This window comes from Cavia porcellus, unplaced genomic scaffold, assembly GCF_034190915.1.
Source record: "Cavia porcellus strain 051 isolate PalLab524CR breed Dunkin Hartley unplaced genomic scaffold, mCavPor4.1 scaffold_4, whole genome shotgun sequence".
In the NCBI taxonomy this organism is placed as follows: Eukaryota; Metazoa; Chordata; class Mammalia; order Rodentia; family Caviidae; genus Cavia; species Cavia porcellus.
In genome coordinates, this window is record NW_026947487.1 from 66,937,276 (window position 1) to 66,958,885 (window position 21,610).

The 21,610-nt window shown below is 41.9% G+C and overlaps 1 non-coding gene across 1 annotated transcript; it reads right to left on the minus strand.

The window, feature by feature from the left end:
• Positions 1-18,259: 18,259 nt before the first annotated feature.
• LOC111753904 (small nucleolar RNA SNORA2/SNORA34 family) lies at positions 18,260-18,396 on the minus strand. The gene has a single exon (XR_002788672.1). It is a non-coding gene; the product is annotated as a small nucleolar RNA SNORA2/SNORA34 family (small nucleolar RNA).
• Positions 18,397-21,610: the final 3,214 nt, after the last annotated feature.

Genomic DNA, 21,610 nt, shown 5'->3' on the forward strand with positions numbered 1-21,610 from the left:
GTTTGGCGTCTCACCCTCTTGCTTCTTTAAGGTTGGTGAGCTACCCAGGACTCCCAGCTCTTGGCGAGCAGCAGACCGTTTTCACGTTACTCAGCACTTTGCTTCTTACTGAAGCACCCGACTGTGTACAGCCAGTTTGTAAGGTCTGAAGATTCCCTGGGAAGCCCTAGAAACCCAGCAATCTCAGAGCAGAAGTCTGAAAAGGATGCAGTGAGACCAGAAGGAGCGCTCACACCTGCCGTCAGCCAAGTCAAGTGTACACATCCAAAGCAGCGCTGATACTACCTTACCCAGGTGAAGCGGGCCTGTTCCTCATCCGTGTTTCTTCTAACACTCTGTTTATTTTCCCTGACACGTTTTCCTGATGTCATACTTAACTGCTAGGTTGTAAGTGTCCTGGAAGTGTAGAGCCCCCCAGTGTAGTTTGTGTCCCTCTCTTTTTTAACACACGCCTTCTACTTACACAATACAATTACTTGACTTGAATATGAAGGTGTCTTGATCTAAGGAAATAATTTTATCTAGAATAGTTCTGAGAATGCCTGATAATGCACATCTCCTGCCATCCTAGAGTGGATCTGAAGCATTGGGGAAATTCAGTCACTCTCAGGTTAGCAAAAAGCTATTAGTTTCCGAGACTGTAAAGGCCTATGGAAATCTGGCCTTGATTAGCCTGAGTGGCTGTCTTTAAATGACAACAGAATCACTCACTTTAATAGATTATATACAAAATTGCAAATATATTGTGGTATTAATGGAACAAATAAAAAATTTTGCAGTGTCTGTTTTTCTGGAAATAAATATACATAGAGGATTTTATATTTGTTATAGATAAGATTGAAACTTGAATTAAAATGATAATGTAGGCCTATGTTTCTTATCATGTAAGAGTTATACAATACTTTTTTGGGTAAAACCAAAAATGTTCTGTAGTAGTATGTTTATTATAATAGTCTTTTACTTTGGTAAGAACAATTAGAACAAAGTTAACCTCTATGTGAAACATGTACTCACATACCTGGAGAAAACTATAAATGTGGAAAATTATACAGGTATTTATTTTTCCTACAGCTAATGCATCCACAGCAAATATTAGAAACAGTGTAACTAGCTAACTAGAAAATGTAACTTATAGGGCCCGTTTTTGGTAATGACTACAAATGATTGGGAATTAATGTCATCAGAGGAGTGATCAGCAGCCGGCTCCTGGTGTGGAATGTAGCCCTGGCCGACCAGGGTGAGAGGGTCTGAAGCCCTGGGTCCCTGGGGCAAGAACAAAGAATGGGGAGTATTTTTGTTGCTTTATTTTTTACTTTTTATTTTATTACTACATGTTTGTAGTACCTAATGATTGCATCTATTATGGGGAGTTGATACATGTATATAGCATAATTTAATTCTCTTCCCCTTCCTCTTCCCTCTATTTCTAGATCTCTTTGCAAAAGTCTGTTTTTCTGCCATCTTTTATTTTGTAGTATCTTTTTTCTTTTAAAAACTGAACCCACAACCTCTTGCAAACACTCTACGACTGAGCTATATCCCTGGCTTTGTTCTTGTAGGTTTTGATCTACCTCTTTTTCAGGTGCTGCTGACATTGTTTGGTATGTTTGAGATCATGCTCATCACAGTGATTTCGAGGAACGCACCTGGCGCGTCCGTCGCGAGCACTTTTCCTCCCTCCTCTCCCGGTTCCTTCTCTCCTGTCTCCCAGCTCAACGGAGCCCGCCTTCCTGTTTCCTACCATCTCTCTTTGATTTTGCTATTTAAATTATATGCACTCTGGGTCTCTCATATTACAGAAACCACGAGATAATTACTCTTCCGCACCTGATTTATTTCACTTATTATTAGGCTATTTAGATGCATCTTTTTCTTTAAACTAGTGAGAGCCAAATGTACTTATGGTTATGAAAACATATTTATTATTAAAATTAATAGAGGAAAAAATCCTGGGTCTATTTTAAGCCTAAATTTTTCCTTCTAAAATTTAAATACTTTTAAAATCTTGATTTTAAGCTTCAACTTGATTTAATTTCAATAGGTAATCCATCCATAATGAACAAAATCTGAGAGTCATGTAATAGTACTTTCACAGAGAAAAGTTTGGGGCCCACTGCTGCTTCCTGCCCAATTTCTCTTCAGTTTCAACAGTTACTTGATGTTTTCAATATATTTTTGATAATTTGAGATTCTTAGGCCTCTACCTATTTTGTCAAAGTTGTATTAGTTCTATAACTAAAACATCAACTGTAGTTAATTTTTAAATGATTGTAGAAGAGGAACTATATCTGTGTCATTTTCCAGAGTAGTTTTTTCCTCATAAGTAAAAGAATTAAAGATAAGTTTTGAGCCTATTTTGTTGGACCCTGAATGACAACACGCCTGCATAATATACTGTCATGATCCTTTTATTTCTCCTCTCTGCTTGGTTCACTGAAGATGTTTAAAGTAACAGCAAATTCTTGGGTGACATTTAATCTTACTGGCTAGGTCAGAAACAGATTTTACCTATTTTATCTTAAAAAAAAAAAATCCTCCACCGTAAGAGGTGCTATATGGGGCAAGTGACATTTAAAGTATGAAAATATAGCCAGGCACTTGAGAGGCTGAGGCAGGAGGATCACCATGCGTCTGAGGTCAGCCTAGCCTACATAAGCAAGTTTAAGGCCAGCCTGCACTGTGTAGCGAGACCCCGTTTCAAAAAACAAAAAACCCTAAAATAAATAAATAATGCATCTTGTACTATTTTTTTCTATGTGGAGTCAAGTATTTTTGCAAGCCTGTCCCACCTGTAAGAATTTTGACAATGACGTCACTCACTCAACAATGGTGATCAAAAAATACGGTGAACATCATCAGCCAACGGCCAGAGAGAAGGGTTCAGCATGTGTGAAGCAAGTGCGTGAAAGAATGCGTGTCTGTCGCCATGGGATGTCATGAGCTGGTCTGCTCAGCCTGCACAGACAAGGCCCTGTTCCTGTGAGCCCTGGGAGTCTGATCCGCTGGGCCCTGCTATCTCCTCTGGACAAAAGGCGAGGAAGTGAAGCAAGACTTTCCAGGTCCTGATGACAAGGTCCAGATATCACTGATTTACACCAGAAAAAGAAAACTAAAAATAAAAAGAATATGAAAAACTGAATGCATAATAAATGGTTTCTTAGAAATGCAGCTCTCTGTCTCCAAACTAGGACACCTGCCACTGAACTCTGAAGGGTTCTGGGCTCTGCCAGCGCCTCACAGACGCTCTTGTTTTCCCAAAATAGAAATGAAAATTTTAGAAAAGATAAGCTTGATAATAGTCCTTGCAGAATAAATAAACCCATGAACAATATTGGAAAGTATAAAGTAAAAAACTATATTTGATTGAAAAATCAAAACCTTTTTATGAGTTTAACCATTTAGCCTCATGTTATTTCATTTTTAGCTAATAGTTTGCTTTCCCTTTTCTTTTGTATTTGGTGGTACTGGGGATTGAACCCAGGGCATATTAGGCAAGTGCTCTACCACTCAGCTACATTCCCAGTCTTTGTTTCATGTTGTACTCTCAAACATAGTCTCGCAAAGTTGCCTAGGCTGCCTTTAACTGTCAATCCTCCTGCCTCAGCCTCCTCCAAGGCAGCTGCAATTATGGGTGTGTGTCACCAAGACTGACTTGTGAAAAGGCTACTTGTAGTAAAGATATTAAAGCCTGGTCACATATCACATTCTTCTTCTGGTTTGTAATTTCCATTGTCACTTTAGGATATTCTTTCTCTCACAGAAGTTTTAAGATTTCAGTTTTTTCTTTCCAACTCTACATGCTTTTATCTTTTGCCCCTTTTTATTGGTTTATGATGCATAATAAACACTTGTGGGCATTGCACACATCTGGATCCTTTTTCTTCCCCTCCCCGTCTTCCTCCGACAGGAGATACTGCAGAAACCACAGAACTTAAGATGGGAATAAAAGAGTGAAAGAAATCACAGAATCTGTATATGACTTGCAGAGAATGTGAACAGAGCAGAGTGGGCGTAGGAGGGTGTGACTCTTCCAAATTCTCCAAGCCAATCGTATTGAATGGCTTTTGTACGCGAATCTGGCTTTTTTCACTCTAATATTTTAGAGATTCATCTATCTTATTTGGACTTGCAAGTAGTTTGCTTCTTTTTATTGCTTTTTATTACAAGCATTCCTCATATAGATATATGACACTTCACTTGTCCATTCTCTTATTGATAGATGTTTAGATTGCTTCCAGTTTTTTATTACTATGAATAAAGGTGCTACAAACATTCTTAATGAAAATCTTTGTGTGAATATATATTGTCATTGCTCTTGGATAAATATCTAAGATTGGAACTGTCAGGTCATAGGGTAAATGTATGTTTATTGTTAAGAGAAACTGCCAAACCATTCTCCAAAGGCTTGAACCGTTTTACATTCCATCAGTGTTGCTGTACACTCCCAAAGGAAAATTTTCTACAAAGCCAAACTAGGATGTCATCTTAGTAGAGAATATTTATCATGGCATCTAGGGTGGGAAAGATTTCTGTGGGAATCACTTGGAGGGAGGAAAAAACAGTGAACAGAGGGGAGTGGGTTGGCACTCCCCAAATAGAGTTTACCAGGAAGCAGCCCGCGGGGACCACGTGGGAAGTGGCTCCATAGCTACCAATCAAGGCTATGTTCTCTACTGATGACATTCATTCCACATGCCAGGCACTCTGTCTGGGATCCAAGAAATCCGGGCAACTTAATTGTTTTTGCTCAAGTTGGACTTCATTGAAATTCTTTTTGGAGTGTCCCTGTTGGTCACAAGTTCCCTTTCTTGTCTGAAGGCCGAGACTGTGAGCGCAGTACAGCAAGCCTTTATGAATCTGTGCGGCTGCTTTCAGCTCGGTGGCGGGATCAACACTGGCTAACTCAACCCAGTTCACGGTCGGCTTTCCCTCGGCTTCCACAAGTTGAGAGCAGGTTATTGTTTGTCTTTTGGCTTCTTCTCCCCCGTGACTTTTAGCAAGGTTTTTAGTTTGTTTTTTATGCTATTATATTCAAGGGAGGATAAAGCCTTTGGCACTGCTTTAAGATGATTTCATTTTGAGACAAAACCTTATTCTCTGAGGCTTTTTGTTGGATTATAATGCCAGCAGCCAGAAATAGTAGGGAGTAGCCCAAAGGAATGACTTTTAACTTTCTTTGGGCATCCTTGGCCTAGCTCTGTCATCCTTTTGATTTAATCCTCTCGGTAGAAATTTTTGCTCAGGTAAGTAACCAGCAGTCCTTATTCTTCTACCAATACAGAGGGAATAACTCTCACACAATTACAGTCTCTTCATTGATCTTCTCCTCCCTTCTATATTGTTTAATCAGGAGTTTGGCAGGCCCTGTGAGGACAGCGCCTGTCTTAGGTAAGGACCTCATTACATGAACCCAACCGGGCCTTATCCGTCATGGGCTTGCAGGACAGCAGTTGGTCCTGTGCCTGTCTTAGGTGGCCAGTGGTGTAACATGTATGTCCTAGTTGCCCGTCTCTGGCTGCCTGTTCATTGCCCCAGGGCGGTTAGGCCACATCGTCATATGGGCCACTCAGGGGAATTTCTTTCCCGGTAGGTTTGTTGATCTGCCATCTCCAGCTGGTGACAGTGTACCTGAATGGGCTTTGCCATAAACTCGTCTATCCAGTTATTAATGAGTGTCATAATCCTCTGAAAAATACAAGGACCCACAGAGAGCAGAAGCAACAGGGCAGCTAGGGGACTCAAAAGGGGCGCTAGGTAAGGGAAAGCCCGCCCATCGAGGAGAAGGAGTTAGCAGCCATTTGTTGTCGTCGCTGTTGAAGCCGTTCTTCTATTTCTTGGAGCTTGCCTCACACAACACTGGACTGATTGACATTGAAGCAACATTTTTCCTGTAAGGCAAGACAGATTCCCCCTGCTCTTCCATGAGCAGGTCTAGCACTCGTCTGTTTTGTAAGATGACCTCTGCCAGTGAGCCTAATTTGTTTTGGAGAGTTTTTACTGTAAAGGATAAGGCTTGAACATCTTCAGATAACTGGTTGGACAGGACAGTATATTTATCTAAGGTAATGGTGAGGCCAGCAGTACCCGTGGCTACAGCACCAGTGAGCCCCATTCCCACCAAAAGCGGGATCAGTGTTACTGCTCGTTTTTGGCGGCCAGCAATATAATCAAATGTTGTCACTGGGACAGGTTGGTCACCTGAGACAATATCTATGTCGGACAGGAGGGAAGCAGTTATGCATGTACCTGTCCAGTTGGCTGGAATATAGGTATAGGCCCTATTATTACCGCAGACAAAAATGTGTCGTGTTGGGGGGCACAAGGGGGCCTGTATGATTGACAAATTGAACACAGGTGGTGGACAGGAGATGGCCCATATCTATAAGGGTAGAATCATTTTGGAGAGAGCCCTGTAAGCAGGTCATGGATATGTTGGGTATTATTAACAGCTGGACTAGAAATGATTGAGAAGGACTACAGGTAAAATTATGTGGATCACAAAAGGGGTCAATTGTTGAGTTTGAGGGGATGGCTAAGGGCATAAGAGTGCTTAAGGCCATGCACAACCAACAGTCTTGCGCTAATGCAGGGTTAGTGAGGTTAAGTACATGATGAGTGGCTGAAAGGATATCATAAGTTTGTGGGTCTAAATCCACACCCCGTGATTTGGGGAGAGCTAACGAGTGGTAATTGATCTTTGGGAATAGACTGTCTTCAATTTCTTTTAGTTTTTTCTCAACATAAAGTTCTCTCATTTTGTCTTGAAGACCTCCCCCATCTGAGAGATGGATTGGAGCCCTCTTATACCAACAGACTGGCTTGTTGATCTCGCCTTTGCAGGAGGCTTCGGTGTATACGGGGCTTCCCGATACAGAGGGGTTGAGGCCCCATTCGCCTCCGGCTGCTGCCATTTTTATTTTTGTAAGTATGGCTGTAAAATGAGTGGCATTATCTAAGCCAATACATTCTTGTACAGCATCATAACAGGAGCTATGCATCTCTATCTGATATGATTTACACTCCTGTGGGCAAGGCCCCGCTGGGACAAACCTTGGAGCCCCAGGGGTTTGTCTGGAATTGGGAGCCTGGGGCTGGCCCCGTGTCCCATTTCCTTATGGGGGAAGAGGGTTAATGTGAACATCCCTTTTGGATCTGCACTCATTAGCCCAGTGGTCTCCTCATTTGAATCTGGGACATAGCCCTGGTTTTTTTGTAGGGGACTGATTTTGATTTTTACTTTTGCAATCACAGCCATGTGGCCAGTTTGGCCACATTTGAAACAAACAATATCTTTTTTAGGATGAAAGAGGAGCTGTTTAACTGTGCAACCTTGTTGTGCTTTGGCCATGGCTAGGCCTTGATGATAAGCAGGCCCAATATCTGCACATAGGCGAATATAACCCGATAGGTCCTCCTTTTTGTGATGCTGTCGAATTGCAGCTTGACAAGCTGAGGTTGCATTTTCATAAGCCAATTATTTGACCAGGGCAGAGTTTGTTTCTGTGGAGCCAAAAAGATGCTCGCCACCTGTAGGAGGCAATCGACAAAATCTGAAAAGGGCTCCTCAGGCTTTTGTTTTATTTGGGTGAGAGACAAGGTAGGCTTGCCTCCTGAGAAGAGGCGTTTCCACGCTCTAGTGGCTGCCACGTTAATCTGCGCAAAGAGGCCCGAGTTGAACCGCATTTGACGCTCTTTTGTGGCAAAATCTCCTGTTCCTGTAAGCATAGCAAGGGTCCAGGGGTTTTGCCGTGCAACCTTATCTCTGGCTATGCCCTCACATTGATCAAAAAATTCAGATTTCCATAATAGATAATTGCCTCCGGAGAGGGTGGCTTTTGCTAAGTCTTTCCACTCATTAGGAATAATCCAACCCTGAGTCAAAGAATCTAGAACTGCAATAGTATAGGTGGCAGTCGGGCCATATTGAGAGACTACGGCCTTTAACTCTTTTAGGGCTATCACGGTGAGATGTGTGTGTATCCTAACGGCTTGTGGTTCAGCGCCCTCTTCAACATCCCATGGGGGAACAATGGCCTCCGTGACTGAGAATGCCATTTTGGGCTGGCTGCCAGATGCAGGCGCCATTTTAAGAGTGCCACGAGGCTTGCCGGAGGCAGGTGCCATCTTGGGAGAACTATAAGGCTGTGTAGCTCGGAGGGCCTGAAATTGAGTTGAAAGATTTTGGCATTCTTTTTCTAGCTGTATCTGTTTTAAAAGATCCCTTTTTCTTTGTTCTAATTCTGCTAGCATGCTAGCAGTTTGAGGGCAGACGCTAAGTGCATCATCACAGTCAGGGGGCTTAATGGCGGCTGGTGCTGTAACAGGGTCAGGGTGGTATGTAGAGGCTTGCTGTGCTAGGTGTTCCCATCGACCTCTTGAAAATCAGAGAGGTCTGGGTATAAAGACTTATATGAATCTCAGGGGTGGGGGTGGGGGGCCACCATCTTGGAACCTGTCAATCATGTCAACAGGAGGAAGTGGTGGCAGATCGCCATCTTGGAGGATCTCTAACTGGCCATCAGCCTCTGTGTCTGAGAGATCAGAGGCTTCAGATTTTTCTGAGGACGGTTTTGGGGTAGGATTAAGGGAGTCACGCAGGGCAGCCTCACCCTGTGCAATCGTCTCCTCAATCTGAGGATCTGCATGCCACTGAGTAAGCAGCTCAGAGATTAAATTCCAGTATGCAAAAGTGGTCACCAGAACTTTTTCTGGACCAAAAACTCTATAATAATCTTTTAGAGCATCTCCTACTCTTTTCCACCTTTTGGTATCTATAGAGCCCTCTAGAGGGAACCAAGGGCACACTTTATGAATAAACTGAAAATACTGCAACAATTCTTTTGTTCTAACTCTTACCCCTTTTGTCTCTAATGCCTTGCTAAGGCCTCCCACAAATAATTCATGTCCACTCAATGCTAGACCCATGTCCGGGAAAGGGGATGGGGTTGCCGTTCACTCACCATGACTCGGATGGCACGTCGGGCAGTCGTCCGCGCAGGCCTCGGCCTTGATTCAGTTTGCTTTCACTTTCAGCCAGCATTCTCGAATGGCTCCCTCGTTAACTCCCCCATGCCAGGAGCCCCACCTTGGGCACCACTGGATCCAGCCCACGGATCAATCCGTGGGGTGTACCAGGAGGAGGAACTGGGATGATAAAGAACAGTGGGGGAGACAAAGAGAGATGGAGACAAGTTGAGGAGTCCAATCAAGTCTCGTTTATTCAGGAAGAGGTTGCAGCTTTTATGGGCCAAGGGCGGGCTGGTGGGACAGGAAGAGGCTATGGGGTGGTTTCTGATGGGTCATCGTCACGTACGGGTATGTGACATAAGCAGGAGAGGATTATGGGTAATGTAGGCAGGTGCATTATGTGCCCATAGGAGAGAGAGGCGAGGAGGCAGCAGTGGGGCTGTCACTCCACTCCCTACAATCTTGTGATGAATTCTACCTGCCACTCGGGTTGCAGTGCTATGTATTTCACCACATCAAGTAGGATTTTCTCAGTCAAACTATAAGCCTATGTAAGTGTCTCAATCAGTTTGTTATCCTATGTTTGTGTGGTGGTTGTTACCTACCTGAATGCCACTAAAAATTCAGGAAAATGCTGAGATTGCATGGTGGGTACTCAAAAAAATCTACAGAAAGAATGATTAAGAAAGATAGTCGATTAATGGGTTGTCTTGGTTTCTGTTCATATGTTATCTTTTTGTAAATGAGTATCTGGTTAACCTTCAGACTCGATTGTTAGAACCAGTAAGAAGAACTTGCTCCCATTATTTTTTTCAGGGCTAAAGAATTAAACACAGAGCCTCATGCATGCTAGGCAAGCATGCTCCCATGGAGCTACATCCCTGGCCCATTTGCTTCAATATGTCAGTCAGAAATTCAAGAACTACATAACACTTAGAAGCTAAAATTGTTGAGTGAATTAGCCTCACCATCCCTTATTGAAACAAAATGTGTACTATTGGTACGAGACTGTCTGTCACGGTAAGTTAATAAAATCACATGCCTCAACTTACATGGTGCTTTTGTGTGATTTCAGCTGAACAGGATAATTTTGGAGAGAGAAAAGAGAGAGCAGAGAGAGACAGAGAGAGAGAAAGGTGTGATGAATTACTGGGGATCACATGGAGATTCAGACCTACAGTGTAGTCTACACTGCTTCTCCCAGCCCAGGCTGCCGTCCTCTCAGCTGCTATCCACACACACTGCTCTCACACAGCTGTGGGATATCCCAAAATCACATGATAGTTAATATAGTAAATCTGGATATGAACAGATACTACTAGGATTTTCCTGTCTTACGGACCTTTGGGTTTTTGGCTTACTTTATTGCTTTCCCTGGTCCAACCTCAGTCAATACCAGTAGTTCTAATGATTTTCCCTCCCCAACTCAGGGCTCTCTGGCCAAAGACAGCCTAGGATTTCCAGGCTGTAGAGTGGAATGAGGGACAACACATGCCCCATGAAGGCCATCATGGTGCAATAAAATGTTCACTAAGGTTTCTAGGACAGAGACAGACTTTCCCTCCATAACCCAAGGGGGTCTGAAGCTGGATCTTCTATAATCAACCTGCTTACATGGGGAACCTGAGGCTGAAGCCAACCAGTGAAAAGCAGAGCTTAGAGAAGAAAAACTGAATCTAGGGGTACTTTCTGCGTCCTGAAGTCCATGCTATCCCTGGAATTTCAGCTAAACAATCCAATAAATACCCCTTTCTTTGATGATTAGGATTTTCTGCCTTTATCATACAGAAAGACCTTAACTAAGAGGTCAGCCTTCAACTGCATTCCCATACTTTTTCATGGAAGTAGAAGAAACAAGTGAAATTACAGCTGTTCCATGAAGAATTGCATTGCATGTATGTGACTGTTAATCCTGAGATGTTGGTGTAAGAGATACCTACAGACTAGTGTTTTGGGCGGGGTCATGCAGGCATGGCTTCGGGTACTAGTCTGGTCCCTTGCCCTCCCCATGCTCCTCTCTCATTCTGTTCCCCTGCTCTGCTTCCCAGCTGCATGAACTGAGCAGCTCTGCTCAACCCCGCCCTTTGCCTGATGTTCCTGCTTTGGCGCCAGTGGTGAACTGAATTTCCTCAAACTGTAACTAAATGAAACTTTTCCTTTAGTTGTCATGAATGTCAGATGCTATGTCCAGCAACAGGAAAGCTGACTAATATGACAAATATGGAAATGAGGTTGATAATAGTAAAACAAACTAAACTTTGAGTTGGTTTGCCGGTACTTAGCTGTACCTTCCTTATCAACACTTTGTTTGGTGTTTAGTGGTAAGTGAGCACCTCCTCTCACCTTAGTGACAGGCAGACTTGCTCCCTACAGCTGGTCTCAGTCAGTCACTGCCAGCTGGTAGGCTTTCCAGAATTTCCCCCAATGAAGCTTTGTGTTCATTTGGTTTTCATTATTATACCAAATACTTGAATCAGGTTATTTTATAGAAAAAAGGAAGTTTATACAGCTCCAGCTCTGAAGGCTGACACGGTGCCAGTGTCAGCTTGGCTATGGTGAGGTCCTCTGGCATCATGGTGGGACTAGGAGTGGGAGGAAAAGATCACTTGGCCAGACTGGAAGACACAGAGATTCAGGGATCGCGTTCCCACTTATAACAACTAGCTTTCCAGCAAATGCAAGGTTCCTTGAAAACTACCTAAATCTTTCCAGGGACTCACATTGCTTAACTGGAGTCATACCCCTAATAGATGGTAAGAATCAGTGAATGATAGTAATTTGGACTTTTTTGTAAATGGTACTTATATAAATTTAGATAAGTTGTTAGATTGTGTTGGTTCTTCTCAATACATATCTTTTGAAAGAGGAAAGTAACTAGAAAACAGATACCAACTAATTTTTTTCCAATGTGAAGTTATATATGTCATGATGCTTGATCCATGGATGAATGAGATGAGGGGCCATATCATTTTAAAAACTCAGCAGTGATAAAAAAAAAACCCAGGATTGCCAATATTAGTAAATTTTTCTTAAATATTCTTGTAAAGCAAATGCGCGCACACACACACACACACACAAATGCAAATAGCAATGATATAGAGCAGAAAATATCTTAGACTCAGAATTAAGAAAGCTAGACTTCAGCCTGTGTGGCTGCAAGCCAGTCACTTCTCTCGCAGTGTTTCTTCCTGTATAAAATGAGTCGCTGCATACCTGCTAACGAGACAGAGCACCTCCACGTAGAATCCTTCTGGATTTCAGGCCAGTGTGCAAAACTGAATTAACATGACCTAAACACAAAATCTAACTCAAAGGATTTTGAAGGTGACCTCAACAGCTAAAATGAATTGAACTGGGAGAAAAAGAGGGCCAAGTTATTAATATTCATCATTCATCCATTGATTTATAAAAACTTGGGGAGATCCCATGAGCATCAGTTACTATTACAGGTGATGAGGAGACAGTAGTGAAAAACTCAGAGTCTGTCCTAACAGAGCTTATTTTCTAGAAGTCAGAGTATGTAATAAGCAAATAAATAAAATAGAGCATGCTCCAAGGTAATAAATATTTAAAAAAAAAAGCAGGAAGAAGGATAGAGTATTTGTGATCCTCTTTTTCATAGAGGGTACCTATGAATAATATGGCATTTGAAGAGAGACCTAAAGGGGGTGGTTAAGTAAGTTAGGCTATTTCTTGCTCTGGAATAGCAAGTACAGAGGCCCTGAGGTGGGAATGTGTTTGCCATGATCTCTGAATAGCAAAGAATCTTTTGGTGGCATAGCACAGTGGTGGGGAGTGCAAGAAGGTGAGATCAGAGGAATGGAAAAATACCAAAAAAAGCTGAAGATTGTTATGTCCTTTAATGTGAATTGCCCCATGCCATTATTTGCAGAGTTGTTGTTACTAAGGCTGGAGAGGAACAACATATTTGTTCAGGCTGATTGCAGTGTTTCTGATTGGATGGGATCAGGATCTGGCATCACCATCACTACAGATCAGAAGCCCAAGCTGTCCCTCTGAGGTTAAAGCAGCACTTTCCACAGTTATGTCATATTCTCACTGCTGTAAATAGCAGATGTGTGGGGACGGGTTCAGCACCTATTCTAACCTGTTTCTTGTGTGTGCTTCCCAGTAATGTAGAGACTAGAAATCTTTTTTTAATGAGCACATAAAATATAAAATTATGTATGTATTAATAGGACACATGTGATGTTCCCATGCATCTGTGTAGTGTTTTGATCAAGTTAAACTTATTTATCTTTTAATATATTAATCATTTAATTACGGAGAAATTTTTGAAACATTTTTCTTTTAGCTTTTTGATATGTACTACTGTTATCTAAAGTCACCCTCTTAGACCACTGTACCAGAACTACTTCTCCGTCTGTGATCAGTACTATGAGTGATTGATAAGCCTTTACCCACCCCTTCCTCCAACTCTCCAACCTCTGGTAACCACCATTCTACTACTCTCACTTGTAGGCTCACTTGTGAGCTCCCACATCAGAATGAGATCACATGGCGCCATCTTTCTGTGCCAGGTTTATTTCACTTAAAAAGATCTCCAGTTCCATCCAAGTTGTAGCTAATGACAGGATTTCATTTTTTTAATGACTAAATAGCATTGTGTATATGAACCATATATTCTTTATTGGCTCATCAATTGATGGACACCTTTCTTGGCCATTGTGAGTGTGCTGATATCTTTTTGACATAATTATTTCATTTCCTTCGCACATATATCCAGGAATGGGATTGCTGAATCATATGGCAATTCCATTTTCTAATTTTCTGAGGAACCTCCATAGGGTTTTCCATAGTAGCTTTACTAATGTGTGTTCCTGCCAACAGTGCAAAGGTTCAGGTTTCTCCACATCCTTCCCAGCTATTATCTTTAGTTTTTTGATGATAGCCATTCTTACTAGTGTGAGGTTTTGATTTTCACTTCCTTGATTGTTAATATAAGCATTTTTCAGTGGATACATTGGGCATGTCTTAAATGTCTTCTCTTTAGTAATTTCTGTTTAGATGTATTGTTACTTAAAATCAGGTTGCTTGTTTTTTGCTCTTGAGTTTTGAGTATCCTTTATGTATTTGGCTTATCAAAGCCTTGTCAGATATACAGGTGGTAAATATTTTCTCCCATTCTATAATTTCTCTGTACCTATCTTGCTGATTGTTTCTTTTGCTATGCAGATTTTTAATTTGATATAACCCCATCTGTCTATGTGTGCTTTTGCTTTCTGTGCTTTTGGAGTCTGTAAAAAAAAACAGCATAATGACAAGAACAATAAAAAATTTTTTTAATTCAACAGCCTGAAGCATTTCTCTTGTTTTGTTTTGTTTTTGTAGTTTCAGGTCTTAGATGTTAATCTAAGCCAGTAATAGTGAGTCTCTTATGGCTTTCAATGATAGAAATAGTCTTTTGTGTCACATGTGCCATAGGTTTGCTATCACTAATCTGAACCATTTTGGGGTGATTTTTGTTCCTGTGAGAAATAGGAAACTAGTTTCATTCTTCTGCATATGGATACACAATTTTCAAAGCATCATTTATTGAAAGCACTGTCCCTTCTCCAATAAGTGGTCTTAGCTCTTTTGTCTTGTATGGTTATAGTTGCATGTGTTTATTTCTAGGCTTTCTATGCATTGTGTTCCATTGGTTTATGTATTGGCTTTTATGTCACTACCATACTGTATGGATTACTACAGCTTTGTAATATATTTCAAACCAGGTAGTGTAAAGGCTCCTGATATTTGTTCAAGATAACTTTGGCTATTTGTTTTCACCTTGTGGTTTACTATAAATTTTAGAATTGTTTTTTCTAGTTCTGTGAAAAATGACAGTGTTTTGACAGGGATTGCACTGAATTCACAGATGTTTTTCATGTTCTCAAGTTCTTTTTTAATTTTTTTATTTTAAAGAGAATAGAACCCAACAAAACAGAATAAGTTAATCAAAACAAAGCAGTGAAAGTAGTACAGAACTTCAAAACAGATAATAGGGAATCAACCATGGCTACGATAATATATCTTGTTACCTTCACAGTAGTTGTCCATACCATCAGATATAGCAAAATCAAACAAAACAAAACAAAATAAAATCAATCACAATATAAATAAAACAAAACAAAACATAATAAAACCAATCACAATATAAATAAAACAAAACAATATGAATAAAACAAAACAGTAAATCAGAACAAAACAGAACAACGAGAACACTACTGCACATTGTTATCTGCAAAATAGTTGCTCCAGTTACCAGATGCAGGGATAAAACAAAACAGTAAAAAGGAGCAAAACATTGGATTTCAAAAACAAGACAGGAGGACATTCCCCACAGTTGATACAATGCACAATGCCATCCTCCAGTAGATGCCCAGACCACCAGCTCTAAGCCCATAGCGTCAACCAAACAACACAAGCATCAAGCTAGTCCCTTCCCCTCAGTTGCTATCATCTCACCATGACTCCTTTGAATCAGAGTGGGGAGAGAATGTTCTGGTTTTTCAGCTCATGCACCAGTTGGCTCATGGGAAGGCTTGGTTTCTCTTCTGGCTGAGACTCTTACCCATCAGCATGGTGGAGCTAGCTTGCCTCTCGAGTTCTTGAAAAGGAATAATTCAAATATTTGCTGTTTTAATATTGTCCCAAAGTTCCTATAATTGTCCTTTATTTCCTTTACTTCTCTTCATTCTACTTTCTCCCCTATTATGTATTCCCAAATAATGGGTCTTCAAGAACACTGATTCTGTCTTGTTTGATCTATCCTGCTACTGATACCTTCTGTCACATCTTAAATTTTGCTGAGTGGATTTTTCAGCTGAAGAATTTGTTTGCTTTTTTAAATGATTCCTATTTCTTTAATTTCTCTGTTAGAGTATTGAATATTCTGAGTTTTCTTAAAACAGCATGGATTTTCCTTAGAGCAGCTGTTTTAAATCCTCTGAGCATATTGATTACTACCTGGTCAGTTTCTAGCTCCTTATTTTGAGTGGTAAGTGAGGTTGCAGTTACTGGAAAGCTCTTGATCTTTGTTGACATGTGGTGTCACCTAGCCTTTGAAGTATTACATATTCCAGTCTTCCTGATCTGGCTTTGTACTTGACTTTCAGAAATTTTAAGCAAGCTATTTAGTTATCCCAAGTCTTCAGTCACTTTTTTTGCATCAGCATGGATAGAAATTAGGTCCCGGCATGGTAGGGATCAGTTGTGTGTTGTCACTGTTTCAGTACTAGAGGGCAATCCAAATCCAAGTTTGTCCCCAATATACTGTTGGTATATTGTTTAGACTTCAGAAAAAAATAGGCAAGTCTCTACAAAAGAGTAACTGTCTCCATAAGCTTTTTCTTGGAGCCAGTGTAGACCCAGATGCCTTGTCTGCAGCTACTGGCCTGTGGTAAGGCACTTCAGGCTTCTTCCAAGCTCCAAGGAGAGGCACTATGGATGGAACAGCCCCAGGTTCATATGTAACACCTATAGCCACTAATGCCATCACACTATGTCATACCCACAGCTGACAGCTTGATAAGAACAGAAAAGCACTTGGGAAGTGCCCAGGCCCACACTGCTATGAAGATGTCCATTGCTGAAGAAGACTCATGGCCCAAGAGTCTTTGCTGCTGTCAGTGAAAGATTATGTTAACTGAAATAGAAGTCCAGTAGATGGGGTCTGTGTGTCTTCCCCTGACACTGAAGCTGTTCCAGAGGTTATGTTCTCAGAGATGCCTGGAAATGGGACCTGTAGGATGTAGCCAGTATTACTTTTCACCAGTCTAGCACTTAGTTCTAGAGCAAAGTCTTGTGTTTACTATCTTGTTACACCCCTAGAGAATAGGTTCTCTGGAGGTTAGGGTGAAGGGTGGAGGTTAGGTGAACTTGATTGGTTTTGAGAACCATTCAAGGATGGGTAGAACATACTTCTGGGTGTGTCTGGGTGGATCATGGCCTTAGTGTCTATGTCTGGACCCTTGCTCTTTCTCTTATGGCACTGTTTCCCTGCTCTGATTTCCAGGGGCCATGAACTACAGCTTTGTTCTTACAGGACCTTCCACTATGATATTTCAGCCTTCAAACCAGTTGATTATGGACTGAACCCTCTGAAATTATAAGCCAAATAAAACTTTTCCATTAAGTTGTAAGCATTGGGTATTGTGTCTCTGCAATAGGAGAGATGACTAATGCAGAGTCTTATACCATGCTATGTTGCCAGAGGATGGGGTAATGCTAGTGAAGGCACTCCCTTGATCACTTCCTGAGTTAACACTAAGCTGGATTGTGCTGAGTTGCTCTGCACAGTCTTGAGGATTCACTGGGCCCACACCATACCTTGCAATGATGCATACAGAAACACCAGCCAATCTGTGTGGGGTGCAGGTATCTGCCTGATTCAGACTCTCTTTAAACACTGGCATACTGATCATATGCTACCTAAAGTTGGCAGATGGCAGTCAACACAGTACCTTGGCCTCCACAGCTATTTCTAAGGTAGGGGACACTTGAGTTTCATGACCTCAGGAGTCTACAGAGTCTTGAGAGGAGGCTGAAACTGAAAGAAGCTGAACCTCAAGCATTACCCACTGTCCCACAGCCTAATGCTGAGGCCAGTCTAGAGCTTCCTCTAGAAGCTCTGGCCTGTGTACGGGTCCTTTCATTTCTATCAATTCCTTGGTCCCACCACCTGTCACTGTGCCCTGTGCTAGTTTTGTGCCCTGCTCCCCAGCTGGTGAAATCCTGTTCCTATTACTGGAGCCCAAGTTTGGGAGGGGAGGCTGTCAGCCACTTGAACTAAAGCAGTGCCAATGTTCTTTTCTTCTTTTTTATTTTTATTTTAAAGGGGGTAAAATTAAACACAACATAACAGAACAAAATAGGACATAAGAAAGCAATGTAAGAGATATAAATTTCAAAGCTAGACAACCTGAGATCTTCACTATCTATCATATTGTCTCTTGTTTTCTTCCAAATAGTTGTCCATGTCTTCGCATACAGAGAATTCATACAAAACAACATAGTATAAAACTGATCTGAACAGAATAAGGAAGGCATTTTAGGTCTTCAAAACCAGACAATACTCTCATTCTCTTCAAAGTAGCTGACCATACTTTCATGTATATTGAAGTTCAACAAAACAAAACAGGCAGAGGGGGAGGGCTTGCTTGGTTGCCCAGTGCTACAGGTCCCAGCATGGCGAGGGTCCCAGAAAATGCTGGTGGCTCCCGTCCCGGGCAGCTGCAGACTGCCATGCTCACCGCCACTCTCTGGAGGATAGTAGGGAGGGGTTGCTTCAAGCTGTTTCTTTCTAATGAGTTGACCATTTCACTTCCCAAGTTCTGAAATGGCCAACAGACCATAGAAAGACATCTCTTTAGGCGCCTGCTTGAAACCAACAGCGTCAGGAAGCTGCTGGCCTTGTTTCAGGGCCAAAGCAGTGCCAATGTTCAATCTATGGAAACTGGTCTGACAGTTGGAATCTTGGGGCTTTGCCCAGTGCTGGGTTTCACAGTGGCAGCCCTGGTACTCCATTGAAACCAAAAGCCTGACCTTCATTCTCTTTCTCTTTCTCAAGAAGGAGGTATCTTTCTCTTCACTGAGCTGCTCACAGGTAACTTCTTTCTGCCTTCTTCTTTGTCCCCTCTTCTTGTTGTGGTACATATACTAAAAGCAAGTGCTATAGGCTGTCTCCTCACCCCTTGAAAAGGTAGTTCAGAGTGTGAATGGTTGTTTGAGTTGGTATGTTTAGGGGAGATATTATGGGGGATCTTAACCTCCATCAAGAGTAGAAATCTGAAACACCCTTCCCTTGCTCCCACTGGGGCTCTGTTAGGACATCCTTCCAGCAAATCAGAAACCACCTGAGTTAGGAAGAGGAAGTGAGGCAGATGCTAGCTTTTGTCCATGTAATATTTTTCTGTATTGTTTTCATGCAGAGTCCAATTTCTATTTCACAACTAACTCAAGATCATTACCCAGGCAGCAGCAGTTGTGGCTTTGGGGTCAATGCTATGATATTCACTGGGCTTAGGCACTCAACCTTGATGGTACCCTTCCTCAAAAAATAAATAAATTACAGTATACTCTATGACTATTAGGATAAAGATGAATACATTATCTAGCAAAAAATTTATTTAAAATTTGTGTTTTTTTGAGACAGAGTCTCACTATACCGTACAGTCTGGTGTTGAACTCACTATATAGTCCAGGCTGGCCTCAAACTCTCAGTGATCTCTTGCCTCAGCCCCCTGAGTGCCACCGTGTCCAGCTGTCATGTTTTCTTCTGGTGTTAAAAAAATTAATATACATTTTTGGGCTCTTAGCAGTATTGCACAGTGCCATCTCTTCCTCAAGGAAAGTCAGCTCCTTGAATTGCAACTAGAGTGGTTTGCCCTGAAGTCCACAGTTGGGTGGCAGGCCAATGAATGCTTGTCATCTTAGCTCACAAAGGGAGCAGCCCCTGCAAGACCTATCTAGGAACTGTGTCTGGAAACTCAGCTTTTCCTAAGGTTTCCATAAGTCTGTGATTCCCTGAGTTAATTTCCAAACACTAAAATAATTAGAACAATTTCTGTTTCCTGCAGTTAAATCTAATTGTTGAAACAAAGGTGTATGGCATTATCCTCATGAATCCTTCATATCTGCTCCTTATTTTCAAACTCCCTATTCAGTCAGTCTTGCCTTGTCTCTATTCTTTTTCTCTTACCTTTTTCATCATTCTGTCCTTTACTATCTACCTGTGGGTAAAAATCTCTAGATGGTCAGTGTTCTCCGGGGAAACACATTATAGGAGGAGGGAGAGAGTGTGCAGCAAGAGATGCATTCTGGGAACTTGCTCATTGTGGAGGTTGGGAGTGAGCAGGCAGACTGGGGATGTAAGTAGAGTCAGTGCTGAGCTTCAAGTCATAGGTCTATCTGCTGGTCTAATTCCTGCTTGATCAGAGGGGAAGAGTCCTCCTTTGTTAAGGCTTCCAGTGAATCATATGAGGCCCACCCACGTGATGGAAGTTAATTTGCTATACTTCAGGTCTGCTGAACTAAACGTTAATCTCATCTTAAAAATACTGCCACAGAAACACATAGAATGTTTGACAGCAACCTAGATACTGTGATCTAGCCAAGCTGATATGTAAAACTAACCATCACAGTCTCTATTTACATTAATCTGTTTTCTTCCTTCTGCCTCCTTGCCTGAAATGCACTGTCCTATGAGATCACTGCCTTACCTTCTCCCATTCCTTCCAGGAGTGGGCCAGCTGGGGCGATTGGCTTTCTGTGCCACTATATCTGCTGTACTTCCTCACCTTCCTGCTGTTCCAGTTGCTTAAGCCTGTGCTGTCCTTGGCATGGTGACTCACAGGACCTTTTCCACTTCTTGAGATTCCTGCAACAGCTGACTCACATCACACCTTTACCCCACCCATTGTCGTCATTTTTATGACTCTAACATACATATTAACCCTGAAGATTCCTTGACCCCAGGGACATTTCCTGGAGTAAAGACATCCATGCCTGTGCTACCTGCATCAGTGTGGTTGCTTTCAGGCTCTCTCCTTCTGGGGTCTATGAAGCCAGGTGGGGACCCAGCCTGAGACCTTCCTCCCCTCCAGCCAGGAGACCCAGTGCCAGCTCCCCTCAGACCACTCCTGCTTCACCCACTGAAACCCACTCCCTTCATTGATTTCACTTGCCTGCCCTGCTTCCTGTCTTGCTTAGTAGAATCAGACTCCTCAGGTGCCCTCTACATCCTACACAAGGAAAATAAACAAAGTAGTGATAAGGTAGCAGCATGATAGATAATAATTAGGTGATACTATCTCTTCTTATCTTTTCTTATTTATTTCTTTTTGTACTGCTGAGGACTGAGCTGAAGGCCTTCTGCATGCTAGGCAAGCACTCTAATCCCTCTCCTTTTTTATTTAATTGTTCCTACTCCACATCTTCTTCTTCATTTGTTTTCTTCTCTTACATTTCTAAGTTACAATTTTGGAGGAAACTGCAAAAATCTGAAGACATGGTTCATTTTCTATTCTGTGGTAACTGCAGCTACACCACGGGTTCCTATCTCCCCATTTCCCTTCCCAGTCTGTTAGTGACTCCTCAGCGCACCAATAGAGACTCATTTCTCAATTATTCTTACCCTTGTAAGGCTCCATTTTCTTCCCACAGCAGTGTCACCTAAGTAACCTTACAAAGTTACACACAAGGCTGCACAATGACTGCCCCGAATAACCCTTCCTTTCCTCAGAAGCAGATACTGAGAAAAGGACCCAGGGACTCCAGGAAACACTGAGAGGTTGGGCAGAGGTGAGGTGAAAAAGGAGAGAAAGCCAATGAATGCATGGTGTGCCTTGGGCAACCGGGCTTAGTCTCCCTGGGGGTCTCTGGGAAGCAGTGCAGATGGATCATGCTTCAAAGTTGTTTGGCTTGAGGCGAAAGCCTGTGGGTACCCATGGCCTCCCATCTGACTCTACTTTCTAAGACTGACTAGGCTAGAATTGCACTGTTCTCATCCCTTCATTCATATCGTATACAATTATTAAGAACAAAGATCACACAAAATGCAATTTTCAGAATAGGTAATTCCTGATTTGTTTAGTAATAAGCACTTATTTTATTCAGTAATTATGTGTCACTCACATACTAC